The following is a 13,048-nucleotide window of genomic DNA, read 5'->3' on the forward strand; positions in this document are numbered from 1 at the left end:
CTTCATGTCAGGCATACAACATTCAACCGAAAAGCAGAACTATTATGATTGGCAAATAACCAAAACTAAAGTGAATCGAGTAATTAAATCTGCAAAATGATACCCCTCAATAAAACATGAAAACTCAAAAGATCCAGATGATAATTATCCCTTATAATTTGACGATTTTAGCATGCTGGGTTTGGAGTGGCTGTTCTCACTTCTAAGCTTCAACTACCATTTTCGTTACCTACTATTTCAGTGCAATTAAATATGAAATGCCATATGGGATAATGCAGAGAACATGAAAATTACATTTTGTCTTCAAAATGTTAACCAGATCATTTTCATTTGAAAAAAAAGGGTGAATTAATAAACTTCCACAATCCACAAAACAAATACCAATCTTCACACGGCAGTTGACAGTGGCAGCAGCAGCAGATGACAGCGGCAGCAGCAGCAGATGACATCGGCAGCAGCAGCAGATGACATCGGCAGCAGCAGCAGATGACAGCGGCTGCAGCAGGTGGTAGCGGCAGCGGAGACTCGGCTACGAGCGGCAGCGGAGACTCGGCCACGAGCAGCAGCGGGGACGAGTTACAGCGGCTGACGGTGCTGCGGCTGAAGCCTGAAGGTCACGACTCACGGTCACGAGTTCGAACGGTTTTTGGCTAAAGAAGAGAAGTTTTGTAGATTTAGATTTTAGGGTTTGTTTATTAGAATTTAGAAATTCGGTTTATTTGATATCCGGTTCGGTTTTTCGGGTTTTTTAAAGTCGAAAACCGAACCGACCGATTTTATTACTTTTACTATATTATTTATTCGGTTTTTTGAAGGTAAAAAAACCGCATAAAAACCGAACCGAACCGAACCGAACGATTCGGTTCGATTTTTGATTAATCAGCTTTTTTTGCCCACCCTGAGTTATTATATCATTGAGTAATAATAAGAATCTTAATATTCAAGTTTTAATTTGAGTTCTAAGGTTCATTTTAAATTACTTTAGGAGGTTTAAAAGTAATTTTAAAAATTTAAAAATTAATTTTAATATTTAATAAAAAAATAAAAATTATTTTTTTATCAAAATCAGTCCATATGATTTTAAATTTAAATTTGAAGAATTAATTTTATGTTTTAATACAATATTAATTTTATCCTCAACCATTATACTTTAGTTAAAATAATGTATTTCGTGTTGCACCCAATGACAATGTCATAATTGTTCACTGAAATTATACTTTGGCTCAAATTTTTTTATAATTATATTATAGACCAAAACGTCATAAAACTTTACAAATAGGTCCAATTTCAGAACTTCTTAAAAATTGTTGTCTTTCCCAAACTTTCTGATATTATGTTATGACCCCAAATATTTTATTATTTCGCACAAAAGTCTTTTTCAACATAATACCCATATTTTTTAAAGTTCTCAAAACCTTTCACTTTAGTCCAAAATATTCATAAATATAGTATGACCCAAAACATTTCAAATATTTGTAAAAAAACGTCCAACTCCGAAATTTAATACTTATTAAAATCAAAGATTTTAAATCTTAGCATTTAAGTCCAAATTACTCAAATCCACAAAATACTTTACTTTATAAAAATAAAACCTTTTAGTTTATGAAAAGTATTTAATTAAATTAATCTCTTGAATTTCTCAAATGTTAAATCATGCATCAATTAAATCATACCGACTTTACAAGAATTTATCGCACTAATTTGTTCGTTGAGCTCTAAATTATATTCTTGATGTCGCCGTTGTCCGTTGAATGTATTCAATTTTGATTTCACTTGATTCACTTGCATAAATATTATCCTTCAAAAATTAGTGAAAATGTGAAATACAATATTTATTATTTTTACTTAAGACACATGTTTGTTATCATCAAAATTACATTATGTGTAGTATTTTAGGCTAACATCATTAAATCCTAATTAACTAGAGGCATGAATTACGAGTGTCAATCTTTTACTTTCAATTATCTTCCTACGGTTTGATGCGCATTCAAATGGAGCTCATCATCGATCATTGAGTCATGTGCTCTGATTATAATATTAATCCTTAAATTTTCTGAAAACTTTAATTATCATTAATCAAAAGCAAATTTGATTTTAATTAACGGGTTAAATTTCTTTTCTTTTCAACTTGGCCATTTAGTGGAGCCGAATTAAGCTAAGCCGCATCACCATTCACCAATGGTAGCTGAGCCTCTCCGCTAACAATAGGCATGGCTGATTCTCAATTATCTGATTATCATCACAAGCTCAAGTAGCACCTACGCTAAAAAATTCATTTTGATTTAATTACCATCTCCATCGCTGTTAAAAAAAATAAAATTTCAATGAAGATTTATAAATGAATATAATGGATTTAGTGAGTAAAAATATTATTATTATAAAAATTGAGTTTAGTAAGTGTATATTAAGTAAGTGTATATTATTATTATTATACATGAATATAATGGATTTAGTGAGTAAAAATATTATTATTATAAAAATTGAGTTTAGTAAGTGTCTATTAAGTATTTAAGTGGTTGTATAGAGTAAAATTTTAAAATTTTAAAATTTGATAGTAGGTTTATTTAGTAAATTGGTGTAATGGGTAGTTTGGTGGGTTCAAATAACCCGATCTTTTCGATAATTTATGATTTTGAGGATATTTTGGTAATTTAAGATTGGAATGAAGATTATTTGAAGTTAAGTTTAGAATGTATTTATATTGAGAAGTTTGGGGACATTGAAGCTTATGGTTATGATTTAATTATATCTTAGTATTTTATTAATTTTAAGCCGATGATATTAATACGCTTTTGTTACTTGAGGATGTAAGGAGGTAAGTAAAATAAATTTCTAAATGAATCATAATAAACAATATATATACATTCTAAGGACAACAAGAACTGAAGATGAATATATATATATATATTCGACTTGTTTGAAAAGTCTATTTTGATATATATGGGGATATAAATTTATATACTCTGCCTATGCATTTATATGATGTGTTGTTATGTGTTATGTGTAATTATGGACATGGGCATATGTATGTGTGAATGTTTCATTAGCATCAACATGAAAATGTATTATGTTTTCTGTGAAATGAGAAAGTGGATTTTAGCCAAACGGAACTTGAAGAAAGAAAGTTTATTTTACAGTTTTGGCGTGGATGCTTGAATCCGCTACTCGCTTAGAGGAGGACACTCTAGATATTTTATTATGGTTAAGAGATAAGCGGGCGAGAGACGCATTGATGTGAGTCCAAAGTGTATGAAAGTTATGAAAGTTAAGTGAGTGTCTTATTAAGCGGTAATTGAATGAAGGTAGCTTAAGTAAATGATTTGAAAGAAAATACGAAAGTTTGAAAATGACAGAATGAGATTTTAAAGATTTGTTTTACAATGTTTTCGAATATCATTGAACGTCATCCATTTGCATTATATATGTGTATTTCTTTATATTTTTTGGTATATAAAAAACTGGTGTGTTTATTGAATTTCATACTCTTTATAGTTTTTTGTGATTTAGTTCTCAGAAATCAAGATTGATTCCTAATGAGTGATGAGAAAAACTTGAATTAAGGACCGTAGATGGTTTATCATAAATGTTTAAATTATTCCACTGCAATGTAAGTAACATATTTGTAATAAGTTAAAGTAATACTAATATTTTATCCTCCTAATGATTTCAATTTATCGAATAAATATACAAATCATCTTATAAAATAAGTCTCAAATTCTACTTTTAAGTTTTAAAAAAAGAAAAAAAGGTTGAATTGAGGACATATTTGAAAATAAAATAAATTTTATTATTTAATAAAATTATAAAAACGTAAGGGGTATAAGCAACATTTTCCAGGGTCTAGCCAGGCTTGCTGTCGTAAGCAAATATTCGAATCAAATCAAAATTAAATTCTTTTTCCCCTCTCATTTTATAGATAAATTTTGATAATTGGAAAACCAGACTAACGACACAATGTCTTCAAAACAAACAAAGAAAGATAGGAAGAATAAGAATACAAATAAGTGAGATGGGTTTCTTTGATAGCCAACCGAGATCAAACAAAGAAATTGCAAAGGGAGAATGAATACAAATAAAAAAGATAAGAAGAATAAGAATAATAATCTAAGTGACCAGATTTTTTCTTTCCTTGAAATATTGTCATGTCAATAATTTTCTCTACTACAATTCCTACAATTAATTGACATATGCGTGAAGAAGAAGTGTGTGTGTGTATATATATATATATATGTATGTATATAAGAGGAGATGATACTAGTATAAAATTATAAACAAATTAAATCCTCACCTTAGAATTTCTTAAATATCATGTTTCAAAATCTCTTAAAAAGTTTTAAAAAAATTTAAATTTGAAGATTTTTCAAATCTTTTTCCTAATTTGAGAAGATATATAAGTTTAGTGAAACTTATTATTTAAGTCTTTTCCTTTTTTTCTTTTCCTTGACTAGTTAGGATATAGATCCTTATATAAAAACACTTACATTGAGCTCTCAAGTACTGACCTCGCAATAAAGTTAACAAATTAGAAGGAATTGAGTTCTTGGTTTTCAGTTTTTTCTTGAATCCTCGATCAAAAGACTTGATTAGCAATGAAGCGCAAGGCAAGTGACTCCGAAGAAGGATGGGACTATTTGGAGCGGGGATTCACAAAATTGAAGAGGATTTTCGAAGGATTGCAGGAGCGAGCCTTTAATTTGGAGGATTACATGATGCTTTACACAATCGTATACGATATTTGTTGCAAGCCGGCTCGTCCTCATCATGATGAAGATCCCGATCAGATGTATAATAAGTACCAGCAAATACTTGCGGATTATATGCCGTCAAAGGTATTGCCATCTTTGAGAGAGAAGCACGATGAGTATGATTTGTTAAGGGAGCTTTTGAAAAGCTGGGCTAATCATAAATTTTTGGCTAAATGGCTTTCTCGCGTCTTCCTTCCTCTTCAAGCCGGTTATATTCCTCGAATGGCACTTCCTGAACTTAATGCATTTGGACTTTCTTGCTTCCGGGATCTGGTTTTTGAAGCTATAAAGGACAAAGTCAAAGATGCTGTAATTGCTTTAATTGATAGGGAACGCGAGGGAGAAGAGATTGACAGAACGTTGGTGAAGAATGTTTTGGATTTATTTGTTGAGATTGAAGTGGGGAAGATGCATTGTTACGAAAAGGATTTTGAAGAACATATGCTAGCTTCAGGATATGGCGGCTTACTATTCTCGGAAGGCATCAAATTGGATTCTTCAGGATTCGTTTGATTACCTGGTCAATGTTGGTGAATGCTTGAAGAACGAAAGAGAGAGAGCCTCTCATTACCTGCAACCAAGCAGCAATCGGAAATTGGCGGACATAGTAGAACATCAGTTGTTGGTGGTGCGTTCAGCTCAGCTTCATGCAAAAAGGAGAATTTAGATGCAGACAGTTGCTTAGAGGACATAAGTTGGATGGTCATTCGATTATATGCTGTTATAGCAAGAAATCGAAGAATGAATTAGCCTTTGAAGAAACATTGGAGAAGGTTCTTAAGCTGTGATGCAGACCAAGAAATTCCAAATCAAATTGAAGTCTATAATTTTATAATTTCTATGCCATTATTGGCACTGCTGTCATACTTATCCCGATGAGAACGCATCCAATGAAAACGTTTTATATATATTAATTGAGAATTTTAGATAACTCTAGGGGTTAAAATAAAACTAAATTAATTATGAACAAGGATCCAAATCATCTTCACGACAATTATTCAAAAAATATGAATAAATTATCATATATTTGCGCTTTTTTTTTCACGACTTCTTCAAGCCTCTCTCTCCCTATCGCCAATAATTTTTAGATCTCTCCACCATTGTATATGTGAAGGTTTCACTCTCAAATTCACTCATTTTCCTTTCCATTAAATTTTGAATGTATTTTCATAAATCTAAAATTAGGAAAACCAATGTATATTGATGCGTAAATTAGCAAATGTACTAATCAGCACAAGTAATATAATGAAGAGTAGAGTATCGTCCCACAAAGATTGTATATCCTATTAGTTACCGAAATTATTCTAACCCTAATTTATTTGAACAATCGATTAGGCGAATTTAGATTAAAATAAAATAAAATAAAATAATTAAAAATTAAATGAAGACGCAGACAGTAATAGAAATCACCAAGAGATTAAGACACTAGGACATCCGATTTCACCATAACCAATCCAATTTAATCCTCCATCTATGCTATTAAAATTTACTACCCATGTTGACAGTGAATTTCCCTAATCCATTCAATATCCTCTCTGGAGTAATATTAAAAATACCTTCACACATTAATCCATTCTATCTCTATGTGAATTTAAATATGCAAAGATTCATTAAGCTCCATAAAAATTCTTAGAAAAACTGCACGAATCACGTTGGCACATCTCTGTCTTTCGTTCAATTTATGGCATCCATTACACAGAGTAAAAATATATAAATCTCCTCTCGGTCTCATTATGTATCCTCAAATCATTCAAATATTGGCAAGATATTTAAAAGTATTAAGCACAATAATGAACACTCAACCATGGAATAATAAATTAAAAATAACATAAATTTATGGAATTAAATCTTCATAGTTAGGCTACGATGTAGCCCTAATAAAATAAATTAGTTCATGGGAATATAAAGAGAATTCATTAATTTAATTAGAAACATTTAAGCAAGATAATAGAGAAGAGGAAAAGAAAAACTCAAGAATTAATGCGTCTTCCTCCTGCTCCAAATTATTCCTGCTGCTCTCAGTTTTGCTCAAAACTTGCGGCTGCTGCTCTATCTCCTTTCTCTTGGCTTCAATTCTTCTTGTGCGGCTGCCTTTCCATATCCTTTGCTTCCGCTTGGCTTTACCCTTTTATAATGTTGTGGCTTCTTCCAAATCCTTAAATGAAAAGGATTTCCAAACAAAACAAATCCAGCCCACGAATCCTTAAATAAAAAGGATTTTTAAAACAAAACAATTCTAGCCACCTTTTAAGCCCATCCACGTGACTTGTAAAGTTTAATTGGCCAATTTGCAAATTAATTCTTTAATGCTCCCCCACTTGCTGCCATATTTGTCAACCAAATATTCAATGCTTCCCCCACGTGTTGCATGCATGATGATTAAATTCAATCATCCTTGATTTGGCTTTTTATTTCTTTCCCTCTTGCTTCCACATTATTTTCATTATATTCTAATTTGTTTCCTCTTTAAGCTTCTTTTCTCATGAATATTCCCAATATTCCTACAATGACAAAATATAAAAATTAAGATAAAATTAATATAATAAAATATAATTTAACATAAAATTAAGTTATGGAAGCATTAAAATACTAGATAAATTATGAGCACATCATATATAACAAAATCTCTCACCCCACCAACTATTTTCCATAATTTTGTCTTTCTGTATATAAAATTCTTGACCAAAAATAGAGAATTCACCACCCAAATCCCAATGAAGTGGCTAGGAAGATTTTTTTCCCCAACTAAATTTTTTTGGCCAAAGTACAACTTTAATCTTCGTATCTATTAACAAAGGTACAGATGAGAAAAAATTCAAGTTTTTTTTTTCATTTTTAAACTAAGAACCAAGGCCAATTAAGTAGATAACTTTTGTTTCTCTTGCACTGCCCTTTTTCGTTGATAAAGGACATCCCTTGAATTGATGAATTTATGCTTTGTAATTCTAATTGTTTGAATTCCATCAAGCAAAGCGAGAGAACGATGCAGGGGAATCAAAATGGGAGAGTAATTTTTTTTAAAAAAATTATGATGTCTATAATTGTATTTTACACCTGTGACAATTTACTAATATCGAAGTATGTTAAAAGATAGGTCCACTAAGCATTCTAGTGTTTTCAATAGGCTCATCCATTGTTAAACTAATATGCGAATGTAAATCACTAAATTAGAATAAAATTTAGATGATGTTTGTTTTTTAGTTTGAAATCTGAATTTAATTTTTTGATGATATTTATTTATTTTAGGTTGTTTTTTTTAATTTATCACTTATTATAAGACAATTTTATCTGAATAGAAAAAGTATAAAAAATCTACTTTTATCTAAAGTCTAAAGTTTAAATGGAAAATTTTAATTTCAAATCTCAAAAATACCCTTAACAATTCATATATTTCCAATATTATGTATAGACCTAATATTTTTGTATTTGAAGTTTTTTTTTTTTTGTAATTGCTTTAAGTTTTTATTCACATGATAACATTAACTAAACTGAAATATTGAACAAAGCAAATTATGTCCACTGTGATGAATAAAAAATAAAGCAACAATGAGTTGATGTTATAATTACATCTTTTATTACAAAATTAAATTAAAATCAACAATGATAGTATTTTTTTTAATGCTGCCAAACTAATCAACTTGTGAAAATTATAAATTGTGAAGAACAAATATATGCGCCACTTAAAAGGGTATTTATGTCAAACTACTAGCTTTTAAATTTTTCTCTTCAGATATTAGAAAAAAAAATGTCATTTAGACCTATTCAGATTTCAACTAAATTCAGACTTATTCAGATTTCAGATAAAAAAAAAAAAACGCAACCTTACTTACACATTTATAAATGTGTGTGTGTGATAATGGATAACTAAAAAATTAATCGTTAATTTTATTTTGTTATCTCAATATAATTAGTAATAGTAGTAGTTGTTGTAATGGTGGTGATAATAATAATAATAATAATAATAATAATAATAATAATAATAATAATAATAATAATAATAATAATAATAATAATAATAATAATAATAATAATAATAATAATAATAATCTCTTTACATTGGATGATTTTATTTCTAAATTGATTTTTATAATATATGGGAGGATATAACTGGAATTATATAAGTATAAAATTGATTCTCAAAATCATATTTTGAAAAACTACTTCTTCCCCTTTTTCTTTCCAAAATCTACCGTAAGGTGAAATGAATTTTGGTAAAAATATTATCAAACATCAAGATTCGCATTTAGTTTTTCAGTCAAAGTTGAAATATAACACTACAAGAAAACTGGCAATAAATGACAGTCACTTTATCACAGAAATGATTTTATCATATAAATATGATAGATTCATGATAGAATTGTGGTCTATCAAACGATTAATGATGTACTTGTGATATAATCTTGGTATATTGTATGATAGAAATTTACTCAGTCACACACATTATGATAGAAATCTTATATTTACCGTGTTTGATTAAAATTAAAAGTATTATTTTAATTTTTTGAAAAAGTTAAACACAAAGTTTAACTTGTGAAATGATTTTTGAAAAAAACAAATAAGAAACAAAACAGTGCGTTTAACCAAAATCTGAACAAAAAAAAAAAAAAACCTAAGTCATAAAAACTACACAATAAAGTCATCACCACTCTCACTCTTGCGCGCAAAAGCCATTGAAACCCAAGGCACAATCATCGTCACTCTCACTCCATAATCAGCTCTAAAACCCTAGCCATAGTCACCGTTACACCCTCAATTAATCAGCCTACATTCACCATAGTCGTCCTCACTCTCACTCGGAAAAAGAGCATTCAAACCCTTGGCACATTATCGTCACTATAACTCTCACAATGAACACTTAAAGCCTAGCCAAACTCATCATGACACTGTCAATTGATAACCTCACTAGCACCACCCAAACCCTAGCCGGCCAATTGTTTGCTACATTTAAGTTTTCTATACACAATCGGCCACTACTAGCACGGAGCGAACGGCAACACCCAGATAACAGACCCATTAATTGAAATTGAAATGGCACCATGACCACGGATGGCAATGGCGCGATGTGACGTGAATCGTCAACACCCTGACATCGTTATGCACTAGAGGATTGCAGCTCTAAACCTTCAATTCTAGGTTTTGTTCTTCTTCTTCTTCATCTAATTGTGTTTAAGGCCCCAAGTGATTGAGTGTAATTTTGTATTTTGGAGAGTTTGCGAGCGAGCGACTGAGTGAATAGCAAAATGAGATGATGGGTTTGATTAATAAGTTGCATTATATGATAGAGATAGAGAGAGTGAAGGTTTTTTTCATTTGCAATGTAAAGTTAATGTAGCTGGAGATGGGCAGAGAAAGTTGAGACTGTATAAGGTGTATGCTCACTTATCATTACATTTCACTAGTCATAACTCATCCATTTCTTCTTATTAAACAAACAACAACTTTTGCATATGTTTCGTGCTTGGAAGTGTATACAGAGATAGAAAATGGTATTGCTATATCAGATAGTTTGCGTTGGATATCACAGGGGCCACTTTCTTTTGTGGTTAAACACTCTGGATATGACATTAATGGTTTCTATTTTGTAACAAGAGATCGAGACTCTACTCGTATTACTCAAAACAGTGAAGTGACTCTAGTTGTAGAAGCTATGCATGTTGCTAGTGCAAAAGATAAAAATCCTATAACATGTGACATGACATTTTATGGAGTTATAGATGAAATATGGGTTGTTGATTACCATTTGTTAAAAATTCCTCTGCTGAAATGTGATTGGGTTCAAAATAGTGGTGGTTTGAAGAAGGATGAACATGGATTCATTTTGGTGGACCTAAATCTGTTAGGGTATAAATCTGATCCATTTATATTTGCTTCTTAAGCCAAACAAGTTTTTTATGTACCTGACCAAGTTAAAAAAAAATGGTTAGTTGTGTCTCATATGCCTACTAGAGGTAATCCCAACCCTACAAATGAACATGATGTGCAAAATACAATTGAGCACCCTCCGTTCACCATAGAATTACCAACTAATGAGTTATTAGAATTTGCCGATGGTGAAAATGTAATCTATGCACGAAATTCTAATGAGGGAATTTGGATTAATGATTGATATACCCTTTTACAGAGTTGAAGGTAAGTATCTATGGACGAAATTCTAATTATTATTTATTATTTGATTGAAACTAAGCTTTGAAAATTATGATTGTCCAAATTGTAGCTTTTGGATGTGTTAGTTTCGTTAACATGTTCCAAGGTGTTGTGGTTTGTTTCATTTTATGTTATTTATTGGCTCTTTGAGCTGTTATTTTTTGTTTATTAAGGCAAATTGTTATTTGTATATTTCAGGTGAACTTAAATGGATAAAGGAAAAGGTACTACTAAGGATAATGTGCTCGATGATAGCATTAATGGTATGGATGATGATTACGATGATCTATTTGATTATGGCGCCAATCCTGATGTTCTTTTAAATGCTATGGGCTCTGACATTGAAGAAGATGAAGAGGACATGGCAGGTGTTGCTGATACAATTGCTGGTATGGAAGGTGCTGCAGACACTGTTGAAAGTGCTGATATGGATGCTCCAGAGAGTAGTAATACGACCTAGTGTGTGAACATGGGTGCTAGGCAGAACAAGAAACTAAAAACGAGGAAAAGAAGGATTGTCGTACAATATAATGTACTGGGCGTTCCTGCTGGTGATGAAGCCACTGAGCTTGCTTTTTATCTTGGAGTCTTAGCTCGTACTTCAATTTCAATTTTATTTTCTGATTGGCGTAAAGTTCCAGCAAAGACGACGGAGCGTTTATAGAAATCCATTCAGGTAAATTTCCAAATTCTTTAATCTATTGATCTTTAATCAATTTTTTTGGTCTTGGTAACTATTGTAACATCATATATGGTATTAGGATTGTTTCATCGTTCATTCTAAAAGTAAAAAGTAGCTACTGCAATCAATTGGGCATACATTTCGTAACTTCAAGTACATGCTGACAAGAAAGTATATTGTGCCATTCGCATGAGACCAGAAGAGAGTATACAAACCTTCAATTGATTATCCCCAAATCAAGAAACCTATTTGGATAAAGTTTGTCGATCAACATTTATCAGATGCCTTTCAAGTTAGTATCTTTGACTTAGGTTTTCTTACTTGTTAATATTTGTTGGACATATACCGATAAACACCTTGGTATGTTGAAATTATTCAGAAAGTCAGTTGTGCAAATAAGGAGAAAAGCGCCCCCAACAAGTTGAATCATCGACTCAGTCGAAGAGGATATGTTAGATTGATGCAAGATATAGTAAGTACATAACTATCAATTTATATTAAGTTAATTTGTTTAAAATATTAATTATTGAGTGGACTTAAATAACACGATTTGTTTATCTACTAGTGCTCAGAAACTAGTCTTTCAGAAGATTTAGTAGACAAGAGTGAACTTTGGAAGAGAGCCCGAAGAATGAAAAATGGGGGTTACGACCTTGAAACTGAGAAGATTGTTATGAAAATGGTGAGGAGCTTCAATAAAGTTAAATATTCTTTAATTAGTTTAGCGTTAGTAGATTACAACTGTATGCAATTTCTAATTTATTTTTTATGGTGATAAGAAAAGCTCAAAAAAGAGGTTGAGAAAGGCTCCTTAAAGTTAGATGAATGAAACGAAATACTTGCACAATTATTGGGAAACCTTCTTCTAACTGGGCATATGTAAGGTCTTGGTAAACTTGTAAAACCTACCAAGTACTTTCACACAATTCATGGGCATAATAAACATGCTGCAGAGAGTAACATGCATACTGGAAAAAAGCAATTGAAAGTCAGTTGGAGGAAATCACCAAACAATTAAATAAGACACCTCGCCACTCAGATGTGGGAAGTTGCACCTTCCCACCTATTCTTAGCCATGGTGTTGCTGATTGCTTGGAAGAAAAGGATAATGACAAGGTGGATGTACTTGAACAGAAGGTTAGTTACTTCTTTTTTTTTTCCAGCCTTGGTGCATATATTATGCAAGTAGGTTTATTAAGTAAAGATTTTTGCCTTTGTAACTTTTAAGAGCCTCCTAACTTAGAAAACTAAGTTGGCCAAGAGAGGAAATTCTTACCTAAAAAAATGGTAGAAAAGCAAGAAAAACCCGATGAAAAAAATGAGAGCACACGTAAGAAGAAAATAAAGACAACAAGAAACATTATTGTCATGCCAATAAAAAGTCCAAGACTTAACACCAACTTGCCAATGGGTGATGCAAATGAGGGAGAAAAAACAAAGCTTGGTAGTTTGAGAAGGTCATTATTTCAAGAGAATG

General features: G+C 31.2%; 1 pseudogene; it reads right to left on the reverse strand.

Annotated features, from left to right (window-relative positions):
• Nucleotides 1-13,048, reverse strand: part of LOC112098836 — a 94,502-nt pseudogene that overhangs the window by 8,071 nt on the left and 73,383 nt on the right.

The sequence above is a fragment of the Citrus clementina genome, unplaced genomic scaffold (genome assembly GCF_000493195.1).
Source record: "Citrus clementina cultivar Clemenules unplaced genomic scaffold, Citrus_clementina_v1.0 scaffold_9, whole genome shotgun sequence".
Classification (NCBI taxonomy): Eukaryota; Viridiplantae; Streptophyta; class Magnoliopsida; order Sapindales; family Rutaceae; genus Citrus; species Citrus x clementina.